The following is a 27,494-nucleotide window of genomic DNA, read 5'->3' as shown; positions in this document are numbered from 1 at the left end:
CTGGCGAAGCGACATAGTGCGCTTACATCACTGTGTAAGTATCTGGTAGACACCTACATGTGTCTCTAATGTTCATAAAATACGAATGCCCTTGCCAGGGTGACGGTCGGATGGAATTGGAACGTCCACCGTTGGTAGGTGATGGCGGGTTGTCCGGCGAAGTTTGCACGGTGCGCTTACGTGACTGAGTAAGCATGCGACAGAGCTTAAAATGTTGTTTGAAGCATGCACTTTGACCCATGCTTGCATGCAACACTATGAAAACTTGTGGATATTATTTTCTTAGCTTTACTAAATAAACAAAAACAAAACGCCTTTTTTTCTTAGCAAAGGTGAAAACACCAGAAAGAAAAGAACCAAGTGCAGAGATTCTCTAATCAAATCTCCTTCAATTAATATAACTATCCACATAAAATAACACCTGACACAGCCAATGACAACAGATGAGCAGGCTGGAATTATCAATATTGCAAGACAAGACATATTCGGTTCACCCCTTCACCGGGCGCAAAAGAGTTCAGGCTGCTGTGCTTTTGGTGTGTGCTCTGACATGGGATGTACTTGTAAATAGACCGAATCTGGACTGGTTTAGGGGATGTAGTTAAATCAAACTAGTGATAAAAGAGACACCGTCATCACAAGAAATGAATGTGGAGCTCATATTTAGATTTGCAACAGCTCCAGAATCAAACTTAGCCATATTTTTGGAATGGTGAAATTTGTCCTTTATTGTAAATTTAAGATTCAGCCTTACATAGTTACAAGTGCTGCACAAGCTGAAATACTGCAGGTTCGTGATGCAGGGATGGTACACTGATGGACACAAATTTGTTTTGAATTTCTCTGCCGCCTTCTTGGCCTGTGTTCGGTCGCTTCACGAGACACCTCAACTTCCTTCTGCCTTGGCAATGGATTACCACCTATAGATGTTAATACAATCAGGGTAGCTTCTCAGATGGCTGACAAGTTACCCAGTGTTGCGATGTACGCCCCGTTTGTCATGACAGGTCCCCATGCTAAATTTGTCACAAAAAATCCACATTGTTTATAAATTGATCATCAGCGACTCCACCACCTGAACATCAGGAGGCAATTCCAGTTGGGAACATCGTGCTGTTACGAATGGTATGGTGAAAGTCCCTGGTGTTTTGCTACGAAGGTGCATGACTCATACACCCATAGTCAATAGACACCAGGTTTTTAAACAATCGGGTGGGTCAAAAATACATAGTTTGAACTTGATACACAGGATAGCTCACCGCTTACTTATCGATCTGGAGATCAAAATGAAAACAATACTTGTACGAACCTAGAATACGACCTCACGTAACATGCGAAATTGGCATACATTTAGTTGCATCATGAGTAGCTGCGACATTCATTGGGAACCTTTCCGAGCAAGCGCAGGTGAAAATTTCCTAAATGGTATCCAACTGGTCCCAGTTCAACTGATTAAAGGAACAATTCCTAGTTGGACCAGCTGGACCATCTGGGATCTAACTGGGACCAGCTGCAACTGGGATCTAACATGGGACCAGCTGCAACTGGGATCTAACTAGGGCAAGTTAGATCATAGCTACAACTAGGACCAGTTAAATCCTTAGTAGCAGCTGGTTCGTTGTCGCTGGTCGCTTGATATTAGAAAATCCTCTGTGAACAAGTTCAAATAATGAAATGCGATGCAATTGCATTTTGTTAACAATTTATCCATGCAGAGTCCTACAGCTGAGCGCTGCAGCAAGACGCTCATTCAATCTTTTGATATGACTCCTTGCGTCTCACTGATTGAATGGAATCCTGTATTTTCTCGGTCAGGATGTTTGCAAGGTTGGAGACTGCTACTGTGACGTCCGCCTTTTTTACCGCTGCCCAATGGTGCAAGGTAGCTGCAAATGAATTGGCCAAATATTTTTTTTGTTTGTTTCATGCCGCTCAGATTACGTACCCCCCTTCAACAACATTGACCTTTTCCGGAATCAATGCCGGTTTGGGCTGCTCCCCCGGGCCCCTATTGTTGGGTTGTAGCTGGCCTAACATGCTTCGTATTGCCAGCCCAGGTGCAGTTCAAATTGACTGTGCGGTCTCCTTCAAGACGAGAGACGGCTCGGAGTGGGCCATCACTCGTTTTGCCTGGGTTGGCATAGGTATTATCTCGTTCTGGAGGTGAAGCTGTAAGCAGATTGAATATAATTATGTGATACAGTGCTACTAGATGAGGACAATAAGGAAGATATACGACAGGAAAGGCGCTGACTCACAAGTATATGATTTACTATGAGGGAATGAAGACAAAGTATACTTAAATTGTCACAAGTGTGTATGACACAGTCTCGTAATAAATGATTTTCAAGTTCACACTGGCACGCACAGAACCGTCATTATCCCCTTTAGAAATTTCAACTCTTCATCTGACAATGCCATAATGCATAGATCACACGGTCACTTCCACTGCTGTTGATGTGATAGACCTCCATCACTTCACAAGTTGTCTTGTCCTTGTGCCTGCCTAAAACAGTAGTGTTGTGGAAGGACGGTCCACAATGGCAATCTATACGTTGAATTAGAACATATCCTCCATTGTGGCTCTAGGATACCAAGAGTGTCCTCGGAGTCTGTCATTCAGGCACTGCCCCGTCTGGCCAATGTGGTTGCTGCCACACAAGAGTCGAATGTTGCGCACAACTCCCCCCCAAAAAACAAAAAACACTGAAAAAACAGTTTGACATACTTCTTGGTGCACTTGTTCCTAGATAGTTCCTTGGCCTTCGCATTTACTCTAGCACATATTTGAGTTGTTTTCCGGGGGTGCTGAAGACCACTAGAACTTCAAACCAGCTTTCAACATTTTGTTTTTAAATGTGAGAAACCCTGTGACGGACTCATTTTTTCTATACTGCTGTCAATACCCTGAATGCCCCTCCCCTCTTCAACAGGGTGCCTGCCCCATCTAAGGCGGACGGCCGATACCCTGTTCTCAGTCTATCGATTTATTTTCCGAAGCTATCTGCCAGTGTGTGAAAATAGAACTTTTCCAGTGCTGTGCCCAGACACGAAAGAGCAATACCCCTCTTGATTGCTTTTGAATGGGCTCGCTCAAAGAAATGCATGTTAGACAACAGATTACCCCATTCAAAGGTAACGAAGAGAAGTATTCCTCTCGTGCTTTCACACACTGCCAGATAGCTTCGGAAAACAAACAGATAAGCAGACAGCTTATCTTCTTTGCCGCGCTCTTGCAAGTATCAGGTGTGGTGTAGCTCGCGAAGAGAACAAGTTTCCTGATTGAGATACGTTGTGGGAGCGAGGGTTAGCCACAACGTCCAGAGGCCACAGCTAACCACCCAGAGTAAACAACGTTCGGGGCGCGCAACAGCGCACGAAGGACAGGCGCGAGAGGATATAAAAGAGGACACCCGCTCACAGAAGTGGAAGACGGACCGAGGGCACGGAGACGCGTAGGTCGAATGCCCGGCATTGTTAGACTTACTACTAACAACCCTTTGCTATTACTTTATTAAATGTTGTTTCTTGTTTTGGCTTCGTGTTGTTCCTCCCAGGTGGACAGGCAGCAAGGCAGCCTACCATAACCTTGCACATAAATCTTATAGCTAATGAGCCACAGACTTTCTTGTTTCTTTTTGTGGCACCAGCTTTTCCACAGACACCTTAAAAAGACGACAAGAAAGACACACGACCATCAGCCATGTAGGTGAACTCTGCAGGGCATGAGCCAGTCAATGTTGAAATTATAAATCAGTCAAATATTTAGGTAAATTAACCTCGAAACAAATCACAACTTTGTTTTCTCAAGTCATGCATGCAAGCAGGAAGAGATAAAATCAATCAAGATAACTAAAGTTTCATAGGGAGTCAATTTTTTTGGAGTGGCAAGAGTCAACTTACCTGCAACAGGACCCATAGCTTGAGGTGCTTGTGCAGCCAGCCCTCCATGTGCTGCAAAGAGTTAATGCAGGTCAGTGTGTCTGACGGAGAATTGCTGCCTACACAGAACCAAATCAATTGTCATAGAACCACTGGCCCAAGAACTGCATGAAGCATGCCTCGGATAGCTACATAAAGTGCACTCAACAAAAACTGCGTAAATGTCAACAACTTACCTGCACCAGTACTGGCATGAGAAGCACTCGCAGCCCCGACATCTTTAGCTGTAAATGAAAAAAGAGCGCACTGAGAACAGTGGGTTTCAGATGCATGAAGTTACGTAAATGCCAACAACTCACCTGCGCCAGAACTAGCCTCAGAACACTGTGCAGCTGCAGCTTCGTTTGCTGTAGGTATAAGCATGCACTCAGAGCAGTGAGTTTCAGTTGCAAAAAGCTGCGGAATGGCTAACTCACCAGTAATGGAAGCACTCGCGCAAGAAGCTTGGCTATGGCTGCCTTGGCAAGCTGTAAATATATACAGTGCATAAAATATATTATGTTTTACATGTAAAATCTGCAGAAATGCCAAACTAACCTACTACGGAGGACCTTCTTTTCATAATTTTCTGAACCGGCAGCCCCAGTTTTGCTGTAAATATATACAATGTATTAAGAATCAAGTGTCATATCAAAGGGTCATATGTCCGGCCAACTTACCCCCTGCTCTAGATTTCAACCACTGTGTAGCTCGACAAGGCTAGGCAAGCACATCAGCCTCGTGCTGTATTATAAAAGAAGCTACTTCAAGAATGCGAAGTAGTCTTGCGATTGTTGCCCCTCCTTAGAACATTGTTACATACTAAACCATATCAACATTAGCTCAAACCCTTCCAAGCACTCTAAGCATGGATTAATTAAAAATAATGTATGCCAACCTTTACATTCCGGTGTACAGCTAGGTAAATATTTACATGTGCCGAGCAAGTTAGTCTTGGGTTAGACTTTGTGGTCGGCGCCCCACGTTGGGCGCCAGCAGCAAGGAAAACCGACCACAATGGCGACCCACGTTGGGCGCCATTGTGGTCGGTTTGCCTTGCTGCACACCCGACCCGGAGGAATAATACGAAGCCAACGGTCTCAACAACAAGAAACTACATTCAATGGGACATGGGCGAGACGATTAACATGGCTACCAGCGGCGCCTGAGTCCAGGCAGCGACTCTCTGCGCGCCGCCTCTGATCTGCCTTATCAAGGCGACGCATCCGATGTGCGCGTGGCTGGCGTGACGTCGCCGCTACGCGGGAAAAGTTCGGCACCTTTGCCTCGCAGTCGGGCAACAGGGCTGGGGAGCCGCCAGGGTGCCCACAACTTGGAGGATGAAACCAAAAGAGGCGAAGCCTTCTACCCAAGCTAGTTTATGTGAAAAGGGCAACAGATCAGACAGATCAAATCACCTAGATACAAGTTTGGTAGTTCTACGACACTCATACCATCAAAAAGCGTATTCATACCTGTATTGTCCAGAGCTGCCACCTTGTTTTGATTCTGCTGCTTTTCCACAGTTAAAACAATTTAATGAAAATGTATTTGTAAAACACAATTGATCACATTTTTAGTGCTTAGGATAAAAACAGACATTACATATTATAATTAACAACTTGCACTGTAAACCCTACTATATAATAAGTTCAAAAGCAAAACAGACAAGCAAAAGCTAACTCAGTCTTACTCACTTCTAAAGAGCTTATAGCTCAGGAGTGCCTCTTGGTCACGCACTTGTTCTTGGAGGAATATATTGTCTTCCCGCAGCTCCTTACACCTGGCGCTCCAGTATTTAGTCTTCTTTCTGGTTTCCTGCACCTCGCTGCTGGAAAGCAGCGGGTCATCGGAGTCCGACGTGCTGATGGAAACCCGCTGTCTTTTCTGCTTCACATTATCTTGAAACATCGAAAAAAAAGCTGATTAATGCCATTCTGGTAGGATGAGACATGGTTACAAGGATTTTGAATTGTCACACAATTGCTACCGAGATGGCCTCTATTACTTGCCTATTCTGCATCTTTTTAATGTCTGCTGTATGCTAAACATGGATGCTGACCAATGTCTAGCACTGGATGGAAGTAGAAAATAAGAAAGGTTATTTGCTTGCCCCTTATATTGATATGTATGTCGTTATTTTTCTGAGATCCAGGAGCCAAGATGTATGTTTTAGATCTAAAAATGCTAAGCTTGGAAATAATTTTTTTTGTACTCTGCAGCACCGTAGCATTACAGCAGAGGAGTAAGTTAGAGACCACATTTATATGCCGGAAACTCACACATACTGCACAGAAGCCAGCAATCAACAATATAAATAAATATAATTTAAAACATCACAGAATAATAAAATTTCAAAATTCAATAACGCCAGAAACACTAGCAAAGAAATTCGCATTGCATTGATCAGGTTCATAAAAAAATGCACTGTCAGCTAGTACAATATCCGGAAGTAGCTCATTCCATTCCGGTATAGTTATCGGGGAAAAAGAAAACATCATATAGTTAGTTCAACATGTTATTTCGCGCATTTTCTTCTCATGATCCCTCCTGCTCGGCATATAATGGGGCATTTGAATATAATTTTATTTATTCATTCCAGATGAATCATTATTAATAGCGTCGATAATTTTAATCCATACAAGCTTTAATCTCTCACACTTTCTGCTCGAGAATAATTAGTTACAATGAATCTAACAGCACGATTTTGAATGACCCTATCCTGTCAATGAGATATTTTGATGCGGGTCTCATACTGCACTTGCATATTCAAGGTGTGGTCTAACTGATGAACGATGCACAGATATTGGTATCTTTTTATTATAGAAGATATTATAATGTTTTCGCCTATAATGTATTTAACAGGGGCTGTCAAGTACCTTGTTGCTGCAACCAGTGTCTGACAGGGAAAAAGAGGGCACGGAGAGCGACATGACAGAAGCGTTTGAAGTGCACAGAAGTGCACATGTTCGTGGTGTAAAGCGGCCATTGGCGTTGATAAACTTGCCGGGCTTCGACATTGTATAACGCTTCAGCCCAGACTACATGCACTGTATGCTGCTTGGTGTGACACGGCATTTTCTAGAGTTGTAACTTTCCAATGTTGATGCACCATACTACATTGGATCGCCACAACTAGTCATTTTTGAAAAAGGTAATTTTTGATCTTATATTGTTAAAGATGTGTTAGTTCCCACATATACCAAGCCCTATATTACAAAACCGCCTATTCATTTCGGGGCAATAGAAAAACATGTGGACTCTTTTTTCTCGCGGACTACATTATGTAGACCAATTAAAGCCCTACGGTACGCGCAGATTCCGAATGATTCTATTCTAACTTGTTTCGAAGAGAGTCTGATAGGTACACATTCAGATAAGACTCTTCTTTTTTTCTGCGGGCGAAGCCATCGCTTGCAACTCGCCGACAAGCGCCCTTCGTCGACCACTTCACCCGGAAGAAAATTCTTACCAAAAAGGGCTTGTCGCGGTCTTCGAACACGCTTTTAACGAGGAAATAAGCTACGTACCATTGTGATTTCGGGTTTGCTGGGATGCTTAGAGCGTCGAGATTGAGTTGTCACCACAAAATGACGATATCAGAATCGACTTCAGTGCCGTTTTAAGGACATTGACGAGCGACTGTGTCACACCAAGCCCCCACGGTGCATGGCACGTCTGCCCAGGTTTGTACTCTTACGGAAGTTCTGAACGGCTTCGGAGTGGCAGCAGTGGCTGCTTTATTTCAGCTTAGTATGCGGAGATGGCATTTTGCCCGAGCGTTGCCTGAACCACTTCAGCCTGCTAGTGAGGGGTATATTTTTGCTTTTCCAAGATGACGTATCCACTGCCGACATTTCTGACAGCACAGACTGCCTGGTGCAGTTTGTTGTAGGCGTATTTCTTTACTCGGAGGAAGAAATGACGTCTAATTTTCATCTGTTGCTACACCTTGCAAAGAGTGTGATGCTACAGGGGCCACTTTGGGCACATTCATGCTTCACTTTTGAAGCAAACATGGGGAGTTTGAAGAGCTTCGTCACCTCAGCGAAAGGCGTACCTCACCAAGTGACGAATCGTGCGGTGATGGCACACAGAGTCAATGCATGCAAGACGGTTGCTAGTCCTCACGTTCAGGACTTTCTTGGGTGTGGAGCACCAGAGGGGGCAGAGGGGGAGCCCGTTGCCCTTCTTGGCAAGTCAAGACCAGTGGAAGGGGATTTGTTGAGATTGGTTGAGATGCAAGTTCCTCAGCAGATCACTGGCCCTGTTGTGGAACACGACAGAGTTCGCACCTCTGGACGTCTCTTCCACAGCGAGCAGTACCAAAGGCGAAACAAAACTGACTGCACAGCAGTAAAGCTGTCAAACAATGCGTGCGCAAAGATTGAGCACATTGTATCTGTGAGCTCCAGTGACGCGAATAGGGTCTCTCTAGTTACTATTGACTATATGCTGCCTCCGCGTCATTCGGCGCCACTCATATTTTAAAGGTTAAGAGGTGGTCGTCGCAGAAGGTGACTGAGATTAATGCGACTGCAGTTGGATGCCTCTGGCTAAAGTGTGAGGGAAAGTTTTTTTTTTTTTTTTTTCAGCTTTGTGAACTTTTTTTATCTTAATCATTTTTTCCTATGAAATTGTGTATATTAGAAGGTTTGTTCACTCGTCGTATTTATCCAAAATATTCTTGCCCCATAGATTTGTTTTTATTTCCTATGAAGGTCTTTGCTTTTTATCTTCTGTTCTGATCTTGACTTTTCTTTCAGAAGATTTTGTGCTTTAACAATATATTTTTATATCACATGAGTGTTATGTGTAGGTTATGGTTAAGGTTTTGCTTTTGTCCCCGTTACTGTTGTGTTTAAACAAAGCTTCTTTTGGGGGGGTTAGCTTTTCTGTGGTTCAGGCACACTACAATCTGAACCAGGCAGTCTGTGCTGTCAGTAATTTCGAAGGCAGATACCTCGTCCTGAAGAAACAGTAAGTTATTTCTACTAGCAAGCTGAAGTAGGTTTGGTAACGATCAAGGAAGCTGAGCTTTTGGCTGCGCCTCATAATATTCCCATGTAGTCTAAATGAATATTTCTTTCCTTAGCTGAGGCCCACCAGTTACCCTTCATTGTCTTGGCTCCAAAATTTTCTAATTCAATGTCCGTTCTTCACATAGTACTGGGTCTTTATGTGGCATTTACGTGTAGTTGTGAGTTTAAGGCTTATACTCTCCATGTTCTTACGCACCTAACCCTTGCTGTGACCTTGTCCAAAGAAGTAAATTTTGTCTTGTATGTGTTTCCCCATAATAATGTTTTTTTTTTTTGTGGTGTCAGACAAACTGTTTTTTTGTTGTGACCTGTTCAATAATGCTCATGGTGGTCCTGCTTCAGTTCATAAGAGTCTTGCAGACTGAGAACATAAAATCTTTTCATTTTGGCATATGCATTGTAAGCCATGTCTGTATGAATTCGAATTTTGTGGAATTGACCTACCCATCTGGTGTAGCACATGAAATTACATTCAAATGCATTTTCTCGGATCTCAGACCGTAAATGTACGCCAACTACATCTTGCATTAAATACCTTGTACTATAATAAAGGTCTTTATACCCGTTACCGAAACTTCTGTACCGAATTTTTCCGTGTCGATTTTAAAAATATCTTTAGGACATTTATAACATTTTAATGTACCTGTGTCTTTAGATTACTTCAAAGAATGGGTTGTCACTGGGTTGCCATGCTTTTTACACTGTTTTATACTAGCATTGTGGTGCATCATCTTTTGAACACATAAAATAAACAGTATTCAGTTTCTTTGTACATTTCATACCCACATGAATAACCTGTCTGTTATACGTGATGCACCGGTTAATATGCGTGCAGCTTTATAGAAATTGGAGCATTCTGCATAAATTAAAACCACTGCGTTACTGGCAAAGTGAGAGCACATACAGGTAACTCTTTCACTTGGGCATAAATAATTCATACTAATTCACCGAGGTGACATTGGAAACTGGGGCACTTAAAAAACGATTGATGTGTTTGCAACATGATACACCGTGTGCTTTTTCAGGGAGCCCGTGATATATATGCTCCGTGATTAGGTGGGTGCATTTTCACGCGGCATTTTGTCATTTTCACGGCTTAACTGGACCCACTGGCTTTTAGATGGTCCAGTTAATTATCTGGTCCCAGCTAACTGGGGAACTGCAACCCCCTCCCCTTGACTTCCAGCTGGGACCAGTTGACTCCCAATTGGGATTGGTTGACTCCCAGCTGGTACCAGTTGGCTCCCAGCGAGGACCAGTTGACTCCCAGCTGGTACCAGTTGCCTCCCAGCTGGGATGGGTGGACTCCCAGCTGGGACCAGTTGACTCCCAGTTGAAACCAGTTGGATTTTCAACTGGTTTCAGTTACAAATTTTCACCTGGGAAGGTAGTGTGCGAAAGAAAAGTTATCTAAAGTGATGGTTCTTGTTTTCAGACATCTTGCTTTGAGGAAATGGTTCATGTAGTAATAAAATCATCTGCCTATCTTGGGCACAGTATCAGGTGAAATGCCAGATCTTGACCCCAGATCTTTGCTCAGCAGTCCCGGTTGCAGTTTCATACATACTAGCCACACTTGCTGTCATAGGGGACGGTTGTGCAGAACGTAGGATTACACTGGAGAATCTGTCTGTACACTGCACGGCATAGTCCGAACAAGCAATCACTAGTGTTTCTTGTACCTCTTATAACATACAGGCTTCCGTCAAGACTATTAGACTGGTGAAAAATGCCAGTTTGAAACTTCAGCTTAAACCTTTGATGCACGTCAACACCGTAGGAGGGAAATGCAAGATTGCAGACCTGCTGTTTGTGTTAACAGTGTTGCACTGTATACTTCAGAAGCCTGCAAAGCATGTCTCCTGTTCTCTCCCACAAGGCTTTCAGTATGTCTGCAATCGTCCAATTCGTTGAACAGATAGCAGCATCTTCAGTAGTGCCATCAATATAACATAACTTGCTACAGCTGATGTTGACGCTGTAGTGTGATCATGAGAGGACGAAGCTTGGCGATTAGTGGGCGTATGCTGGAGCGCTAGCTGCGTGGGTGACTGGACATCTTTCATGGGCTAGCTTCCATTGATACCATCGATAAAGATAAGTGGCACACTCTCTGACCAATTTGGATATCTGCTTAGCTAGCTGGACAAACAAAATAAAATCCTTCACTCAGGTGAGCAGGTCTCAGTCCCCACAGCTTGGTGTTTGAGAACTGTTTACAAACAGATTTTCACATTTAATACAGTCTATTAAAGCTAGTTTGATGCCATACGCCTAGCATATGTCAGTCTATTCAACATATTTTAGTAATGACCTCGGAATGTTTGCATGGGCCGCTCGAGGTCGCAAACAAATTATTTACGCAAATCCTTTCCCTGCCCAAATTGTTCACTCCCTCCTCCCTTTCCGAAGTGAGTTTTTCCCCTGAATAGGAGGATAAAAGTTCACACAGAGCAATAATCCCTCTCTTCTCGAACTCGTAACGTGTCCCCTAATGCTGTCACCGAAATATCACCGCGAGAGTCTTTCGATCGGCCAAGGTAGGTTAGCGAAACATGCTCTGAGAGAACATATTAAATGAGCTTCAACCCGGTGTAATCGTGCATACCAGTTTAAAAGCGCTTGATGTCTATCCTCGCATCGATGTACGGCTTGAAATGAACGTTTCGAACCGCGCTCGCCTACGCTCGGCGTTGCTCGGCATCGTCCTCCGTCCAGGAAAAATCGAAAGAACAACACGTGTCGTGTTGTTTCTATGCCGGGACGCATGATATACCCAAATCCGCAATGCTGAGGCGTTGCTAAAGCGTAAGCGAGGCCGAGTCATGAAATTTCAGTAAACAAACATGGGAATATTTTGAAACCGGAAGTGTTCCCGGCCCCCTGTCATGGCGACCGGCAGTCCCGCGAATACCCTGTATATTACACGCAGCAGAACAACTGATGTTAAAGGGCTGTTCCGTTCAAAAGTCAAGCCAACATAAATGCCTGATATTGCATGAGTGGAAAAAAACAACGCGGAGCATAAGTTCATCGGCTTCTTTTGCAGGGGTTGTGGTGACGTCAGAACGTCGAGCTGTGACTGAAGGATAGTGGGTAGACCTCAAGGCAGCTTTTTTTAGGTCTGCCCACTATTTTTAAGTCAGCACTACCCTGCGAAAGAAGCAGACGAACTTGCGCTTTGCCTGACTTGTGGATAGAGAGCGCTGACGCACTCGCCGGCATTAGGTTGCTTCAATAGACCCTTTGCGAAAATCCCAAAACCCCGCGCGCGCCGCGCGACGAATAATGGGAGTCCTCGGTACGCCCCTTCCAACGTCGCTCCTCGCGCTACTACGTGGCATACGCGAGCAGGCGCAGGTTACCACGGCAACAACGTTTGAGCAGCCGGGCCGGTCTAGTGACGAGCCAACGGCTGCCCCTTTCTCATCCCTCTCCTTTGTACCTGCTCTGTCGTCTGCTGCACCAACGCTTTGTCGAATTTGGTCGAATCCTGTCACGGTTGCAAAATAAGTGGATTCGGTGACACTACAATACGTAAAGGTAAGTTACGACGAATAACGTGTTCAAATAAATTCACCTGTCGCGATGCCTTTAGGCTGCCACAGATACGGTACGCCGCCGACGACGTACGACTCGGCGGAGGTGCGGGATGGCGGATGGCTGCAACGGCTGCTGGCGGTAGCTGCCGGGATGCGCGCGCAGTCGCGGAAGGGCAACGAGAAAGCGCGTGATCTGTACCGAGGGTTCCCGAAATTCCCTGCCGTCGTGGCGCTGTACGTCTTGTAACAGGTCTATTTGGTTGGTTTCGGTTTCAATATGCACGCGGCTGTTTTATGTAGTTTTTGCTTAAAGGGATTGTCCGGTCGAAACCGGAGGTACTTAAAGGGGCCCTGCAAGGACCTTTAGGGCGCAGCTCTTTAGGCACCCGTTTCCATCTTGAGCGGCGTCGCCGTCGGCGTTGGCGTAACCGCGCGGTGCATTATAGGAAGCGTGACGTCACTGATGACGTCATCAGTGACGTCATCGTGATGACGCCATCACGATGCCGTCATTCTCATCGTCATCATCACTGATGACGTCATCGTCACGTTTGACGTCATCACTGACGATGGCGATGACGTCACGTGACCTCACGGGGGTCACGTGACCACCGTGACCTCACGTGACCCCATGAGGTCCCGTGACTTCGGTGAGGTCACGTGACCCCCGTGAGGTCACGTGACCTCACGGTTACGCCGACGGCGACGCCGCTCGGAGGGAGGAGTAGCACGCAGGATGAGGTGAGATGGAGGGAGGGGGGTACCCGTACGAAAATGTCAGATGGGAGCGGTCCCAGTTCGGGTCCGCGGAGTTCTGAACTTCTGGACAGTTCCGATCAGCGCGATTCTGGGCGTAACCAGTCGAATCCAGTGAGACGCAACGCACTGGAATCGCACGGTGATCGGTGAATCTGATCCGCTCCCCTTGTTCCAGTAGGGTCTGCTCCCAGCCAGCGGCTCCCAGCCAGCGGGCGCGCAAACTAATAGCGAATTCGTTTCACGGCACTCGTGCCCACGCGTGCCCACTCGCAGCGTGGAACGGGTTCGTTTCGCCCGGCACTCCACGAGTGGTTGCACTTTCCGGGTTCGTTTCAGCGCTGACACCCCACGCGTGCATGCACTCGCTGCACCGAGAAAATCGGGAGTGCGCCAAAATGCAATCCCGTCATGCCTCGCTCCGGTGGGGCCGGCGAGGATCGGGAGCAGACGACAAGGGTTCGTCTGCTACAATGTGTCAAGGAACCGAACGAAAAAAAAAAAAAAAAAGAAGCAGATTTTCTGATAGAAATCGCGTCCCGCGGGCAACGAAATCAAACGCGAGCTTGAATTGTGAGCGTCTGCTATTTCACGAAGGAAGCAATTGACAACCCGTGATTTATTTGCAGGTTTTAAATCGCTCTGTTGCCGTACAAACGCTGAAATATACCAGTGTGTAAAGAAATGCTCAAAACAAACGCAACAGCGGCCCCCGAGATGTCTGTCACCATCCGTGTGCGGGTGAAAAATTTAACATTTGTCGACAAAACTCCCCGAGCAGAAACCTCTGACTGCCCAATAAGCATCAGAGAAAGCTAAAGATGGAGACTTTACCCGAAGATTGGGCAACATCATCATGTTTAACATTTACCTACGTCAGCTAACTTGCCCCGTCGTATTTTGTTCAAGAAAGCTCTCGTTCTCGACGCCCTCACCGAGGCTAATATCTAATCCACCTATAATGACGATCCAAATCGAAAGTCCCAGTTTTGCTGGATATTCCAACAGGCTAGTTTTAAGACGTACCCTTTCAGTGGTTCACGCTGAAAGGGTACGGCTTAAAGGGTACCATGCTCAAACGGATCAAGCTTCTGCTCGGACAGCATCATCAGTTTCCTTCAGTGTAAACGGTTATAAGAATTGAAAGATCGCAACCAGCTGCTTTGTAGACAGCTGGTTGCGGAAATTTACGCCGTCTGTAATTATCTCTACGGCAGCCCAGCTGCTTGAAGTCATCGCAACTATAAACTACAGGTTGCAGCGACCAACGTTTGTAGATAAACGTTGGTAGCGACTGCATTCTCACATTCCCACGGATCACTCCGAACAGAAAGGCGCTAGTTTCGGTTTGAAGTCGGTACCTTTTCTACATCATAGATGGCGGCAGCATCAGTCTTCTGCACTCGGTGCATTTGGCGAGTTCGTTTGAGTCCAGTTTTCCGTGCAACACTCTGCGAGTGCGATGCATTCTGGGAGAGAGCTCGAACGGTGCCTGTGCGTGTGAAACGAACTCGCTATAAAACTGTGGGCGCGCATATGCGTGACTGGAGGAGGGGAGGGAGGGGGGGATGGCGGAGAACTTTCGCCACTTTCGTGGTCTCTTCGCGTGTCACGTGTTAGGGACAGGCGCCTCCGCTGCATCCCCTACGCGGGCGCTGCGAGCGGGCGTTCTCCGCGCGCGCGCCCGGCTTTGTCTGCGAGTCAGTTTAGTTTTGTTCTTCGCGCTCGTTGCACGGTCGGTCGGCGCTCGACCGGTGTCGACGTTCGCGCTGCGGGCGCACGGATACTGACGCGTCCATCGTTGCCCTGGATGGATACCTACTGACCTCGGCTTTGCATCTTTATTCAGTGTGAAGCTGCCGACCCATTGCAGTTTGGCTCGGCATCTGGATGCGCTTGGCGCTGGTGTGCTTGGTGACAATACTTGGGCAACTCGGATACCGCTTGCCCGCCGGAACTTCCCGATGCACTCCATCACTGGATACTGTGCTTGTGCGTGCTGTGTGTGTGTGTGTTCCGTGCACCGTGTTTGGCGACGACGCGCGCCTTGCATTCATTGTCTGTTGCAGTCAGCGGCAGCGCTTCGACAGTTTCGGTTCTTCTCCGCTCCCGTCGGACTGCCGGCCGGCGGCGACGTTCGCGCTGCGGGCGCACGGATACTGACGCGCCCATCGTTGCCCTGGATGGATACCCACTGACCTCGGCTTTGAATCTTTATATAGTGTGAAGCTGCCGACCCATTGCAGTTTGGCTCGGCATCTGGTTGCGCTGGTGTGCTTGGTGACAATACTTGGGCAACTTGGATACCGCTTGCCCGCCGGAACTTCCCGACGCACTCAACACTGGACACTGTGCTTGTGCGTGCTGTGTGTGTGTGTTCCGTGCACTGTTTAATGACGACGCGACGACGCCTGGACGACCGTGTGCGCCGCCATAATTACCGCTGCGCTCACCACTGGACTCTACAGAAGTCTTCCGTGCGATGCCCTTAGCCGTTACAAGCGAGAGATCGTTGCGATTTCAGACCCAGGCGGAGTGGGTCTGAAATCGCGACGATCTCTCGCTCGATTTCAGACCCACTCCGCCTGGGTCTGAAATCACAACGATCTCTCGGCTGTAACGGCTAAGGGCATAACACGAAATTCTTTTGTAGAGTCCAGTGGTGAGCGCAGCGGGAATTCCGGCGGTGCAACGGTCCTGAGTTTAAAAATGGGACTGGAACTGCGCGGTTCCAAGCTGGATACAAGCTGGTGCCCCAATTTTGGTTCTAGGCGGAACCGGCATTTTTCATTCCGGCCTGAATCTGACATTTTCGTACGGGTATACGCTCCACTCAGTAGCCTTACCTTCTCCTCCTCAAGAGCTGCGCTCTAATTCGGTGTTACAGGTGGTTGTAAGCGATTTTCATTTTTTCATTGGTTTTGAATTTGCACCGAACCTGAGCGCACTAAAAGTAGTAACTTACTGAAACTTTTCTTTTCTCGAATTTCGCTTTATCTTAAAAGTTATGAACAAACTAAAATTACAATAACAAGTTGTTGTTGAAAACGTTTTATTTAGGTATAGGAGGGTACGACGCGGCCGGTTGCATGCCTTGCCGCGAAGGGGAAGGGGAGACGGATGTGGGGGAGGAGAGGAAGATGAATATTTTTATGAGGCCGGCTACACCAGCCGTTCTGATGTAAGGCAACAGCGAGTCGGAGACAAGCTTCCTTGCTTCATTGGGGCCTGTTGGTGCCGTCCAAGCTTGGAGCGTCTTGGGTCGACTCGCTGGGCTGAGCTTGGCTAGTGCAGCCTCCGTCACCTGACGTCTTGCTGAGCACTCTCACAGCAGGTGATGCACTGTGGTGAGAGGCGCTGAAGGATGGTCTTTAGAGGCTGTATCGGGGTGAGGCCTACGGTCCGCTGGGCCTGAGGTGAAGTGGGGCTAATACAGCAACGGTCAAAACCGGCATGCTTCGGGGAACGTTGTCCAATGCGGGCGAGGCGGTGTGGTGTCCAAGCGCAGCCGGTCGCGATACGACGAAGTCGGACCTCGGCCGCCCGTGGATATTCCTGTGGAATTTGGACCGTGCACTCAGGTAACCGGGTGGACAGGCGCCGCCTGGCCTCGGTGTGGGGGTGCGGTGGTGGTGAGGTATCAGTGTTTGTGTATGAGGCGGAGGTTGTATCATCCAAGAGGCGTAGCAGCGGCTGACCGACCGAGAGGTAAGACAAGAACGCCCTTGCCAGCCGGTGCGCCGCTTCGTTGCCCTGGATACCCGCGTGGCCCGGAACCCAGACAACCTTGATCTTTACAGTAGGCCCAAAAATCAACTCGAGCCCCGCCACGGCCGCGCGGATGGAGGAAACTCTTGGAGATCGAGGGGATGCCGATGAATGGCATGCGCTGACAGCTTCCGTCGAGTCGGAATGCAAGAGAATTTCGGTGGGCGTGAGCCCTCCAGTGGCAGTGTCACGAGCGCCAGTTCCACTCCCAGGAGAAACGGCCGGAGCTCAGCTTCAAGGGAGTCAGGCCCTGGCGGGAGCCGAACACTGGAGGTTTAACCTAAGGCGAGGCAGCATGGCAGCGGCCGCAGTGGAGCCGGACTCTGGGTCCGTAGCCGCATCACAGTAGCATCGACGCACTTGAGGTCCGTCGGCGTTACCTGCGCGTTCGTGTGCTGCGGCTAGGAATCTAGGGCGACCAGGACGGCCGCCTCCTGCGCGGGAGGGTGTTGGCTTGCAGGAGGCCAGGTGCGGCAGGCTCCACGGTGGCGCTGGCGGGGGTGTGGTGGGTGGGGGAACCCCTTCAACGGGCCGCAGGACGAGCAGCCTGAGAATGGAGCGGCCCGGTCTGGACCTTCAGAGGCGAAGGTGCTGCCCGAGGCGTGCCTCGTGCAGCAGGTGACCAATAGTGTGGAGGCCTGCATGAGCTTGTAGCGTGTCAATCGGCGTAAAGTTCGGAAGGCCCGTGACTATGCGCATGGCGCACCGATTTAGAATCTCAAGGGCTTCAGGTTGTTTTCTGGTGAGACCCACGTGTTGGGCACCGTAGATTATTTTGGCCTGGATCAGACTTCGAACCAGCATGTGTAGTGTGGGTGTCGGCGCCCCAGTCCTTGGCTGTAGTGCGAAAAATAAGGTGGAGCATATGGTTGACGGAGGCTTTGATCTTGCTCAGCCATGCCTTAGGCGGTTCCTGCGTGGAGAAGTCCACACCGAAGACACGCGGCACGTTGGTGGCGTCAATGACGGTACCAACAAACTGAGCTCAATACACCAGGCCACCTCGCAGCATACGGTGGTGTTACCATAGATGGCGTAATTTGTCTTCTGTGGTGAAGGGGTTAGGCCTCTTTTAACAGGGAACCCATGGACAACGTCCAGGGCTTTCTGGGCCTCATCGCTTTGAGGACCGATTGGGCCGCCCGTCGTTCATATTGTGATGTCGTCCGCGTAAATTCTGTGGCGGATGCCGCGAATCTCGTCGAGGCGGTAACTCAAGTCTGCCATCACTAGGTTGTAAAGTCGTGGTGAAAGCACTGCGCCTTGTAGGACCCCCCGCCCGAGAGGAGCTGGTGGTGTTCGCATCCTGCCCACTAAAGTGCTGAAGGTGCGCCTGTCTAGGAACGCTCGAATGTACTGCAGGCGCTTGCCAATAAGACCTGCCATGGACGCAGTGGTAACGACGGTTGAACGCGGTACTGTGTTAAACGCCTTTTTCACGTCCACGGCGACCGCTATCTTGACGTCGTATTGTGGGCGCTTACCCGTGAGGTCCTCAGCTAAGAGAGCGAGCGAGTCTTGCGTGTTGAGTCCCCGACGGAAGCCGGTCTGGCAGGCGTGGAGGACGTGGTTTGCTTCAACGCGCCATTCCAGCCGCATCAGATCCATCCTCTCCATGAGCTTACCGGCATGTGAAGTCAAAGAAATCGGCCGCATGTCCGAAAGCCGACCTAGGGTTCGGCCGGGCTTGGGGATAGGTATAACCGTGGCGTGTGCCAAGTGGCGGGAAATTGGCCCACGTCCCAGGCCCTATTGAATGGCCCACGTCCCAGGAGTTCTTGCATAGCCGCTTCTGGAAGGTTGCGCATGGCTGAAACAGTTATCATGTCGGGTCCAGAAGCACCGTGCAACTTCGTGATTGAGAATAGTGCACCCTGTAGCTGTGCCATGGTGAAAGGCTCCTCCATACCTGGATCCATGCTTGCAGATGGTGAGTGCAAGGATCTGATATTGACCGGGCCGTAACCCGGTCAATGGGACACTCCCGAGGGAAAAATATAAGGCCAGCCTCACCCGCCAATTCTTCGTTGGTTAGTCCCAACCAGAGGACTATATCTTCCCCGGCCGTTCGGAGGCGCGTGCATTTTCCCGTAGCACGCATCGTTGCTCAGACCTTGGCCGGTGACGTGCGTCCGTTGAACGATGTGCAATGATTGTGTCACTCTCAGGCTCTTTTCGCGAGAGCTCCAGAGAATACCGCTTTGCCTCTGCCGAGGAATGGTTTAACAGCGCTCGGTCTGCTGGGAGTTTTCCGTCCTCTAGGTAGCGGTGTTGGGCCTCAATCCTCGACATCCAAAGATTCAGCAAGTGTTGATCAGGGACAGGAGCTTATGGTCCTACCTGAACTGATAGTGTCGCGGTTTCTTTTGCGTGAATGATGCGATCTAGAATTGGTTCGTCATACGACAGCTCTGCGAGAAGTGCGCGTAAAGCGTCCCACCGGACTGTGTTGACAGTACGTTTGGAGATAGCCGTGGATCTCCCGCCAAGGTTGATGATAACCGGGAAGTGGTCGCTGCCTCATGTGTCGTCGAGGACCGCCCACGTGCATCGCAGGCTTGGCGAATACCACGTTACGTCTGGCGACGTACAGTCCTGACCCTGATTATCAACCCGACGGGTCACCGAGTCAGGCGAATTAGCAAGAATGTGACCGGCCGCGAGTGCGTTATCTGCGACGCTACGGCTCGTCCAGTATTTGATTTCGACCCCCACGACGCGTGATGTGCGTTAGTCTCCACCAATCAGCACAGGCAGAGGGTGAATTTTGTTAGTACACATATGTTGAAGCTATTCAGCATCTTGGTCGCCGGTGGTACTGTTCGGTCTCCAGTACACACAGGCCACAGCGATGTATTTGTCTTGGAGACGGCAGCCGGCGATGTGAGGCTCTAGCACTCGGGCTTCTTGTAGTAGGATAATGCTGGGGGGGGGGGGGGGGAGGGGGAAGGGGGGGGGGGGTTGGCACCCGCTGCTAGCGTTTTTTTAGTTTCGGACCTTCCTGTCGGTAGGAGCGACAATTCCACTGTAATATTGTTACTCCAAGGCCGAAAGGCTCCATTGGCTGGCCGGTAAGTGCAGAGTCAACGCCGCCTCCGCTGCTGCCTACTGTTGGGTACGACGTCAGCGTGGGGGGGCCATGAGGGAGGTTGCTATAAGGGCTGTGAGGTTATCGATTTTCACGATTGCTGCAGTAACAAGCGTGACGAGTTGCAAGATCGACTGCTCTATGCGCGTTGGGGATGTATCGTTTACCTCAGAAGTGGGGTTCACGGCGGAGGTTTTTACATTTCGTCGTTGTTTGCGTGGATTAACGGGTCTTGTCCTGGCGACGGACTCTGCTGACGGTGATGGAGGTCTAGGTGGCGGGACACGATCAGGGTTTGCTTGGAGACGCAGTGAAGTCGGGCGCGACCAGGCGGGGCTCGCGGAGGCGAAAGGGTTTTTGAAGACTGTTGTGGTAGCGGCAGTAAATTTAGGGCCGGCCAATTGCATCCTCCGTTTCATTATGGTCTTTTTTGGCTAAGAAGGGTGGAGCTGGTTCGGCGTGCAGCATTGTCCGTTGTGGCTGTTACCCCCTGCGCTGTGGCGGAGCAGCCCACCGCTTACGACGTTGTGCTAAGGCCTTTTGCACCCTCGAACAGGTACCGTCGGTTGCGACGTGAGGACCCCCACATATGCCGCATTGCTAGGATTCGTGACAGCCTTCTATCTCATGGCGGTGGGGTGGTCTTCCACAGACACAAACGGCCTGCGCTGCTGGGCTCACGTCATGCTGGTGGCCAAGTTGGTGGCAGCGAGTGCGTATGATGGCCCTTGCTCTGAAGGGGAGGCAATAAACCACTTCTTTGGAAAGTGTGGAACCCTCGACGGTGATTGTAACAGCCCTCACTTCGCGATCCATGAGCCTGGCTGCGCATGAGTTAGTGCGTATAGCACGAAAGTTCCCTCAATAGGTCCTCAGGCATGTCCTAATGGGTCCGCTCCGTAAAAAACTCCCCGGCCCCATCCTTCGCGCAATGGTTCGTATGATCTAAAATTGATCTTGTTTATACCAAAATTAATTTCGGTGATTTGCACCAACTTCGAAACAATAACAGGTTCCCAGATGTCAACTGCGATTAGATTGGCCTTAGTCTGTATTCGTATGCGACATTTCTGTGACAGGGTCCCAGCCGCTTCTACAACACGTTGTTGATCGGTGTGTGCGGGAGCGATGCCACGTTTATCCCGTGAGGTGGGCACAATATGACAGTGCGGCGTTTTTTCCTGGTTGACAGGGAGGGGTTTGTCGTGTGCGCTGTCTAAAGGCGGTTAAGGCTGGAGTCCACGAAGGTACCTGGCGGGATGCCGGAAGCCATGAACCGCACGTGTCTTTGACCAAGGCCTCAGGCTGGGCGCTCCATTCTGCGCCGTCAGCAGCTTTACGGAACTAGTGTCATCGGGTACTGTCTACGTCAGTACCAGATGACACTCGTTTCCAGACACATTAATCAATGAAGAGACTTATACATGAATGTGAAGAAGTGGATCGAGAGCTAGATTTGCAATGTAATGAATCAGGAAGAACAGATAAACGTGCGAGTTTACAACTGTCGGTTTTGTATTCGTGGACACCCAGCTTTTAGTTAATTTCGCAGACTAAAATAGAGTCTCGTACAATGACGCAGATCATTTATTTAAAAAAATATTGTCTCGGCCGGCTTTATTTAAAAAAGAAAGCACTCCAGAAATAGTTTGTCAACGCGACCTAGGCCGAATAGGAAGTATTTTAATTCCTACTTAAATTAGAAATGAAATGTTTCCCCCGTATAGCCCTGCTACAGGGGAAACAGGGAAGAAGGGTCTTCAGCGAAATTTTGGAAATTATTTTTTGCAGCCTCTGTGCACCAGGTAGAAAAATAATCTTGGTGTTCGTGATCCTGGAGAGAGAGAGAGAGAGTAAACTTTATTTTGGAAATGGAGTTTTTCATATCCCAGCCCTAGTCCGGGCCTATACGGTCGGGGCAGTCTCCGTCGCATCCAGCACATTGCGAATGTGACAAGGGGGGGGGGGGCCACCACAGCCTCTGAAGTTCTGGAGGGGGAGGTGTCCACTCGTTCCAGCTGCTTGGTGTACGTTCAGGAGGTAGGTGCGAGAGAGATTGCTGTCGGCTTTGGTGGGATACAATGCATTCCCAAAGTGTATGCTGGTTGGATTGGTATCCTCCGCAGTGAGGGCAGGAGGGGTTGCCTGGCGTTTTGTGTATGTAGTGGATGTAGTTTTGGGTGAGGGTGGAATTTGTCTGTGCTCTACGAATGAGGGTGGCTTCTTCTCTTGTGTGAGTTCGTGAGGGCGATGGGAGGAGAGTGGAGGCCTTGCGTCTTTCCTTGAAAATTTGTTGCCTGGCTTTGTGAGGGATTTTTCTTTCTTGTTTGGGGTCGTATTGCTGATCACAAAGCCAGGCGAGAGGGCTACCCGGATTTGGTTCGTGGGTAAGCTGATGTGCTTGTATGTTTCCTTTTGATACCTGGTGTCCTGGGACCCATTGAATTCTAATTTGGAGTAGTGGGTACTTGTGCATGTGATGTTGCAGCCGGTTCTGTATTGATGTGGGAAGTCTATTCTTCAACAAGCCCTGCATGCGTCCTGGCTGTCTGTTCTTATGATTAGTTTATCGTTTTTGGTGAATTTGGTGATGGCAGTAGATATAGCTAGTAGTTCGGCGTGCCTTGGGGATGGGATGTCTTGATATCTACGCGTTAAGGTTTTCTCGATGTTCCATACAAGTATGAGGCCATGTCCTGCGTTGTAGCTTGCATCTGTATAGTATGTTTTGGAGCTAGTATCTTCTTCGACCTTCCTCTCTAGGTGCTGGACTCTGTCGTTTCTTCTGTCTGTATTGCGTTTTGTATGCATGTTCTTGGGGATTGGGTCTACATGGATTCTTGGTATTTGTTTCCATAGGAGAATTTCCAGTGGGATAAGAGGAAGGTTTGTTGTTTCATATTTTAGTTTGGTTGGCATTCTGCTTTGAAGCGATGTTTCCAGTCTTTGTTTTTGTCCTAGTTTGTGGATATCGACTCTGTCGCCTAGTGAATTGAAGAGCCCCCCATTTTTTATTCTGTATGTGGCTGTAAAGCGGAGTTCGCCCAATGCTAGCTTAGAGGCTTTGTGCAGAGTTGTTTCGAGTTTCCTCTGTTGTGTCTTCGCGAGGCTGATATATGGTAAGCGATACATGACTCTGGAGTATATTAGTGCTTCTATGACTTTCCTTAATTCATGCTCTTTCATACCTCTCTTCTGTCTAGTGATGCTGCGGATCATGCCAAGAATGTGTTCTATTTGTGCTATGAGCTTATTTAAGGTGATGTTATGTTTACCGTCTTCTTGTAGATAGTATCCTAGCACTTTTATGTGTTTTCTTTTCTTGCTAATGGTTCGTTTTTTATTGTTAAGCTTATCATTTCTCTATATTCTGAGTTTCTATTTCCAGGGGATCGAATTATTAGTACATATTCAGATTTCTCTGCAGAGCATGTAAGTCCAGTGGAGGACGCGTACCTTTGCACTGTCTCTATACCCCTTTGCATTGCTTCTTCTTGTCCTCCTGTAGATTCTCTAGTCATACAAAGGGTCATGTCGTCTGCGTATATGTTTTGTTCGAGGTCATCTATGACGTTAAGCAGTTTTGGTATGTTTCTCATTGCTATGTTTGGATCCCTGGGGTGTCCCTGGGTCCCTGGGGTGTCCTTCTGTCTATCGGGTGGCTGTCTGAGGAGTACTCGTCCAGTCTTATTTCAACGGTCAGAAAGGAAATTTTTCACGTAGTTGTACATCTTGTGTCCAGGGTTTATTTCTTTTAGGTTCTTTAATATAGCCACGTGTGATATTTGGTCGAACGACTTGCTCATGTCGATTCCCGCGACTAAGTTTTACCGTACTCGGGGTAATCGAGTATTTGTTATTTGATCCTGATTATCATGTCTTGCGTGCTTACATGTTTTCTGAATCCTATCATTGTCTCCAGTGGTGATTCTTGACTTCCCACGAGCCATTGCAGCCTCGTTAAAAGCATTTTTTTTCATTAGCTTTCTACAGAAGATGTTTAGAAAATTGGTCGATAGTTGTCGATGGAGTTCGGTTGTTTCTCTGGTTTTAGGATTGGTATAATGATTGCCTTCTTCCATTGGGTTGATACGTTACCTTCGTCTTATACTATGTTAATTTCTTTAAGTAGAAGTGTTATATATTCGTCTTGGAGATTTTGTAGCATTCCGTATGTTATGCCGTCCTTTCTCGGGGCAGCATTTCGCTTGAATTTACTAAGTGCGCTTCTTAACTCCCCTTCACAGAATGGGCAGTTGAATTCATCTGCGTTTTCTATATTATATTCTGCTTCAGTGCCAGGGAAAGTTTTCCTGTCCTTGTTAGGGTCGAATTTGTACAGTAATTATTCTGCTATTTCCTTAGGTAATGGAGGTATAGTTTATTTGTAGTGCGTTTTGTTTCAGGTTGCCCTAATAAAGTTTGAAGGATTTGCCATACTCTCGGGGTGTGTAGTAGGCCGTTTAGTTGATCGCAAGTTTGGAGCCAATTTTCTTGTGCTAACTCACTTGCGTAATTGCATGCTTCCTCTGTGAATCTTTGGATGGCTTTCTCGAGACCTTTTTTTGGACTTATTCGTTTTCAAAATTTTAACAATCCTGTTTCGGTTATCCCATAAGCTAAGACGTTGTGACTCTACGTACGGCGCTTGTTCGCTGTTTGCTATCCATATGGTGTTATTTTTGTAGCTGCCCTGTATTTTATATAATCCCTGCGCCCACGTCAGGTCAGGATTATTTTCTACGGCTCCTTTAAGTTATTTTCTTATTTCGTCCCACATGGTGATTTTGCTTTTTGTTCCCGTTGGTGTTTTCTTACTTTTCCTGTGTGTTTTATAGTAATGTTGATAATATGATCACTACCCAAGTTTGTTAGCTGGTTTTCCGAATGACACGTTGGTTTGCCTTTGTATCAGGTTAGGTGCGGGTTGGTGTCCCTTTGCACGCAATTGCCTCTCCTGGTGGGTATCGTGGTGTCATTCATGAGAGTTAATTGTCTGTTAGTCATGATGTTTTCGAGTTTTCTGCCGTTAGGTGAAGAATAGCTGTAATTCCATCCTAGATATGCGCGGTTGAAGTCACTTGCAATTAGTATTGGATATTAATTGTTTTGATGTATAAATCGATCTAGTTATTTATAGTGTTTGAACTTGTGGTGACTGCAAAAGACCATCGTCTTCTTTGTCAGCAGAGCACGAGCTCGGGCACGGGTGCATTCCGTTCTTCGGCGAGCTGGAATCTGGGCAGCTGGTCATGTCCCTCTGACCTGCTGTATTGGAATAAACCCTCAGTACACCTTTCGACCCGGGTCTACTACACTGGAGACGAAGGTGAAGACCACAGCGGACTCAACGGGAGCACGGCAGAGCAGCAGTGAGCACGGTGGAGAACCAGACCCACCGCTTCCACGGTCCCGGGACATTCGACGCCGAAAAGGAGAACTGGAAGCTTTATCAGATAAGGTTTCAAGCGTGTCTCGACGTCGCTAAGGTCACTGCCGACGCGGACAAGAGAAACTTATTGATCGCTTCAATTTGTCCCGAGCAGTGTTGCGGAATTGCCACTCCGGAGTTGGAATGATTCCGGAATCATTCCGCATTTTCGCGATCCCGGAATGGAATGGGAATGGAATGGCGGCAACGTTCAGGAGAATGGAATGGGAATGGAATTAGATGCCTTTTGCCCGGAATGGAATGGGAATGGAATGGGGCCAGGTTCTTTATATTTTATTTATTTATTTTTTACGTTCTGCTATACCGAGCCAGTCAGGGAGTTGGTTGTTCAGAAATAAAATGAGCGGGAAACTGCAAACCCGCGTAAGGCCCTAGCAGACTTATGCGCAAAAGAAAAAAATGCAATACAAAAAACAAGCGTCAAAGCAACGAACGGAGGGGGGAGGGGGGCGGGGGCAGCGGTGGCGCCTTTCACCAGTGAAGTTCAACACATATCCGAATGCGTCTGCTCCTGTAATATTGCACGGCTGGTACGTCATCAGCCGACGTGAACGTGACCTGCTGCTCTGGTGATCCGATACCCAGGAAGGAGGCCAGACGTGGCCTCGCTGTGCGGACCCAGACTTCGTACACTTTCGACTCGTCTCGAGCGCGCTGCTTCTCGAAGAGCTCGCACCTGTGCCGGCCATCTCAGGTCGCAATACACGAGGTCCCTGTTTGAATGATGCTAGGCGAAACTTGAAGACTGCCATTCATGCGCTGGAGGCGGAGAGTCAGCAGGAAGGACCGTCACAACAGGGATGCCACCGTATTGATTTTTCAACCGTAACAGAAGATAATACATGCGCTTCAGGATGCTTCAGGTGGTCCACTTTTCTCGAAAATTCCAAATGCAACTGCCTGCATGGTCTTCAACGAGGTCAGCTACAAAGAAAGTATGTATTGTCCTTTCATACAGCAGCGTGGGTAAAGTTCCATGTTCAAGGCAACACCTACAGATTCAAGAATACTGGTTCATCCCACCGTGACGTCATGCAGTGCTGACAGGGGCACCCTTATTAGACAGGGAAGTGGTGATTTTTGATGGAATTTATTTTAGAGGTCGGTCTTTTCGCATTACTGGTCAGTCAGACAGGATGCCAGGAAAGGGACCGCGGTCAATCCTTGATGGAACGTTGTTTAAACCCACTTAGGACTCTTCGTCCGGAACCACTACCTTCAAGGCGAAGTGCCAAGCCTGCGAAAAAGTAATTTCGGGACCAAAAAAAAAAGAAACTTCCACTTCAAACTTAAAGCCTCATCTCAGTTGGCGTCTCAAAGAATTTTGAAAAAATGTATTGCATTATCAGTATTTATATTTCTGCCCTCCCTAAAATGTATTCTTGCATTTGTATTCCCAAAGACTTTTTGCCTCTTTTTAAAATGTATTTCCGATACGTATCACGATACATTTTGATGGATATATTTGAGACTTGAGTATCAGTATCTCAGCAACTATTTTCATCTATCCCAGTATTTGTATTTCCAAATACATTTCTGAATATTTCTGCCCAACCCTGCAACGTAATGCAGTTGTCAAGTGACACTTTTAACGTTTAGGAATTGGAGGAATGGAATGGAGCGACTCGGCCATTCCAGGAGTGGGAATGGGCCCAGTGTCCCCATTCCTAGGAGTTGAAAGGAATGGAATTATCGAAAACTCTAATTCCCCGGAATGGAATTGGAATGGAATGGGGGTGCCCATTCCGCAACACTGGTCCCGAGACATTCAAGCTGCTCTACTCCCTAATCCAGCCACGGAGCTTTCTGGAGACACCGTATCAAGAGTTGCTCAAAAAGCTCGAGGAACATTTCGCACTAAAGAAATTCAAGGAATTCGAACGGGCAAGGTTGTTTTCGGCTCGCCAGGAAGAAAATGAGACAAT

At 48.0% G+C, this 27,494-nt stretch overlaps 1 long non-coding RNA gene and 1 pseudogene across 1 annotated transcript; one reads left to right on the top strand and one right to left on the bottom strand.

Annotated features, from left to right (window-relative positions):
* Positions 1-718: 718 nt before the first annotated feature.
* LOC115320010 lies at positions 719-2,842 on the bottom strand. The gene is made up of 3 exons (XR_003918576.2): positions 2,729-2,842; positions 1,946-2,169; positions 719-1,886 (listed from the first exon to the last, which is right to left on the bottom strand). It is a non-coding gene; the product is annotated as an uncharacterized LOC115320010 (long non-coding RNA).
* Positions 2,843-4,345: 1,503 nt separating this feature from the next.
* On the top strand, positions 4,346-10,429 carry LOC120848134 (annotated as a pseudogene).
* The last annotated feature ends 17,065 nt before the right edge of the window (positions 10,430-27,494 follow it).

Source organism: Ixodes scapularis, unplaced genomic scaffold (assembly GCF_016920785.2).
Source record: "Ixodes scapularis isolate PalLabHiFi unplaced genomic scaffold, ASM1692078v2 PGA_scaffold12__126_contigs__length_90152505, whole genome shotgun sequence".
In the NCBI taxonomy this organism is placed as follows: Eukaryota; Metazoa; Arthropoda; class Arachnida; order Ixodida; family Ixodidae; genus Ixodes; species Ixodes scapularis.
The sequence above is the reverse complement of the archived record's forward strand: the minus strand, read 5'-3'. Positions and strand labels throughout refer to the sequence as shown.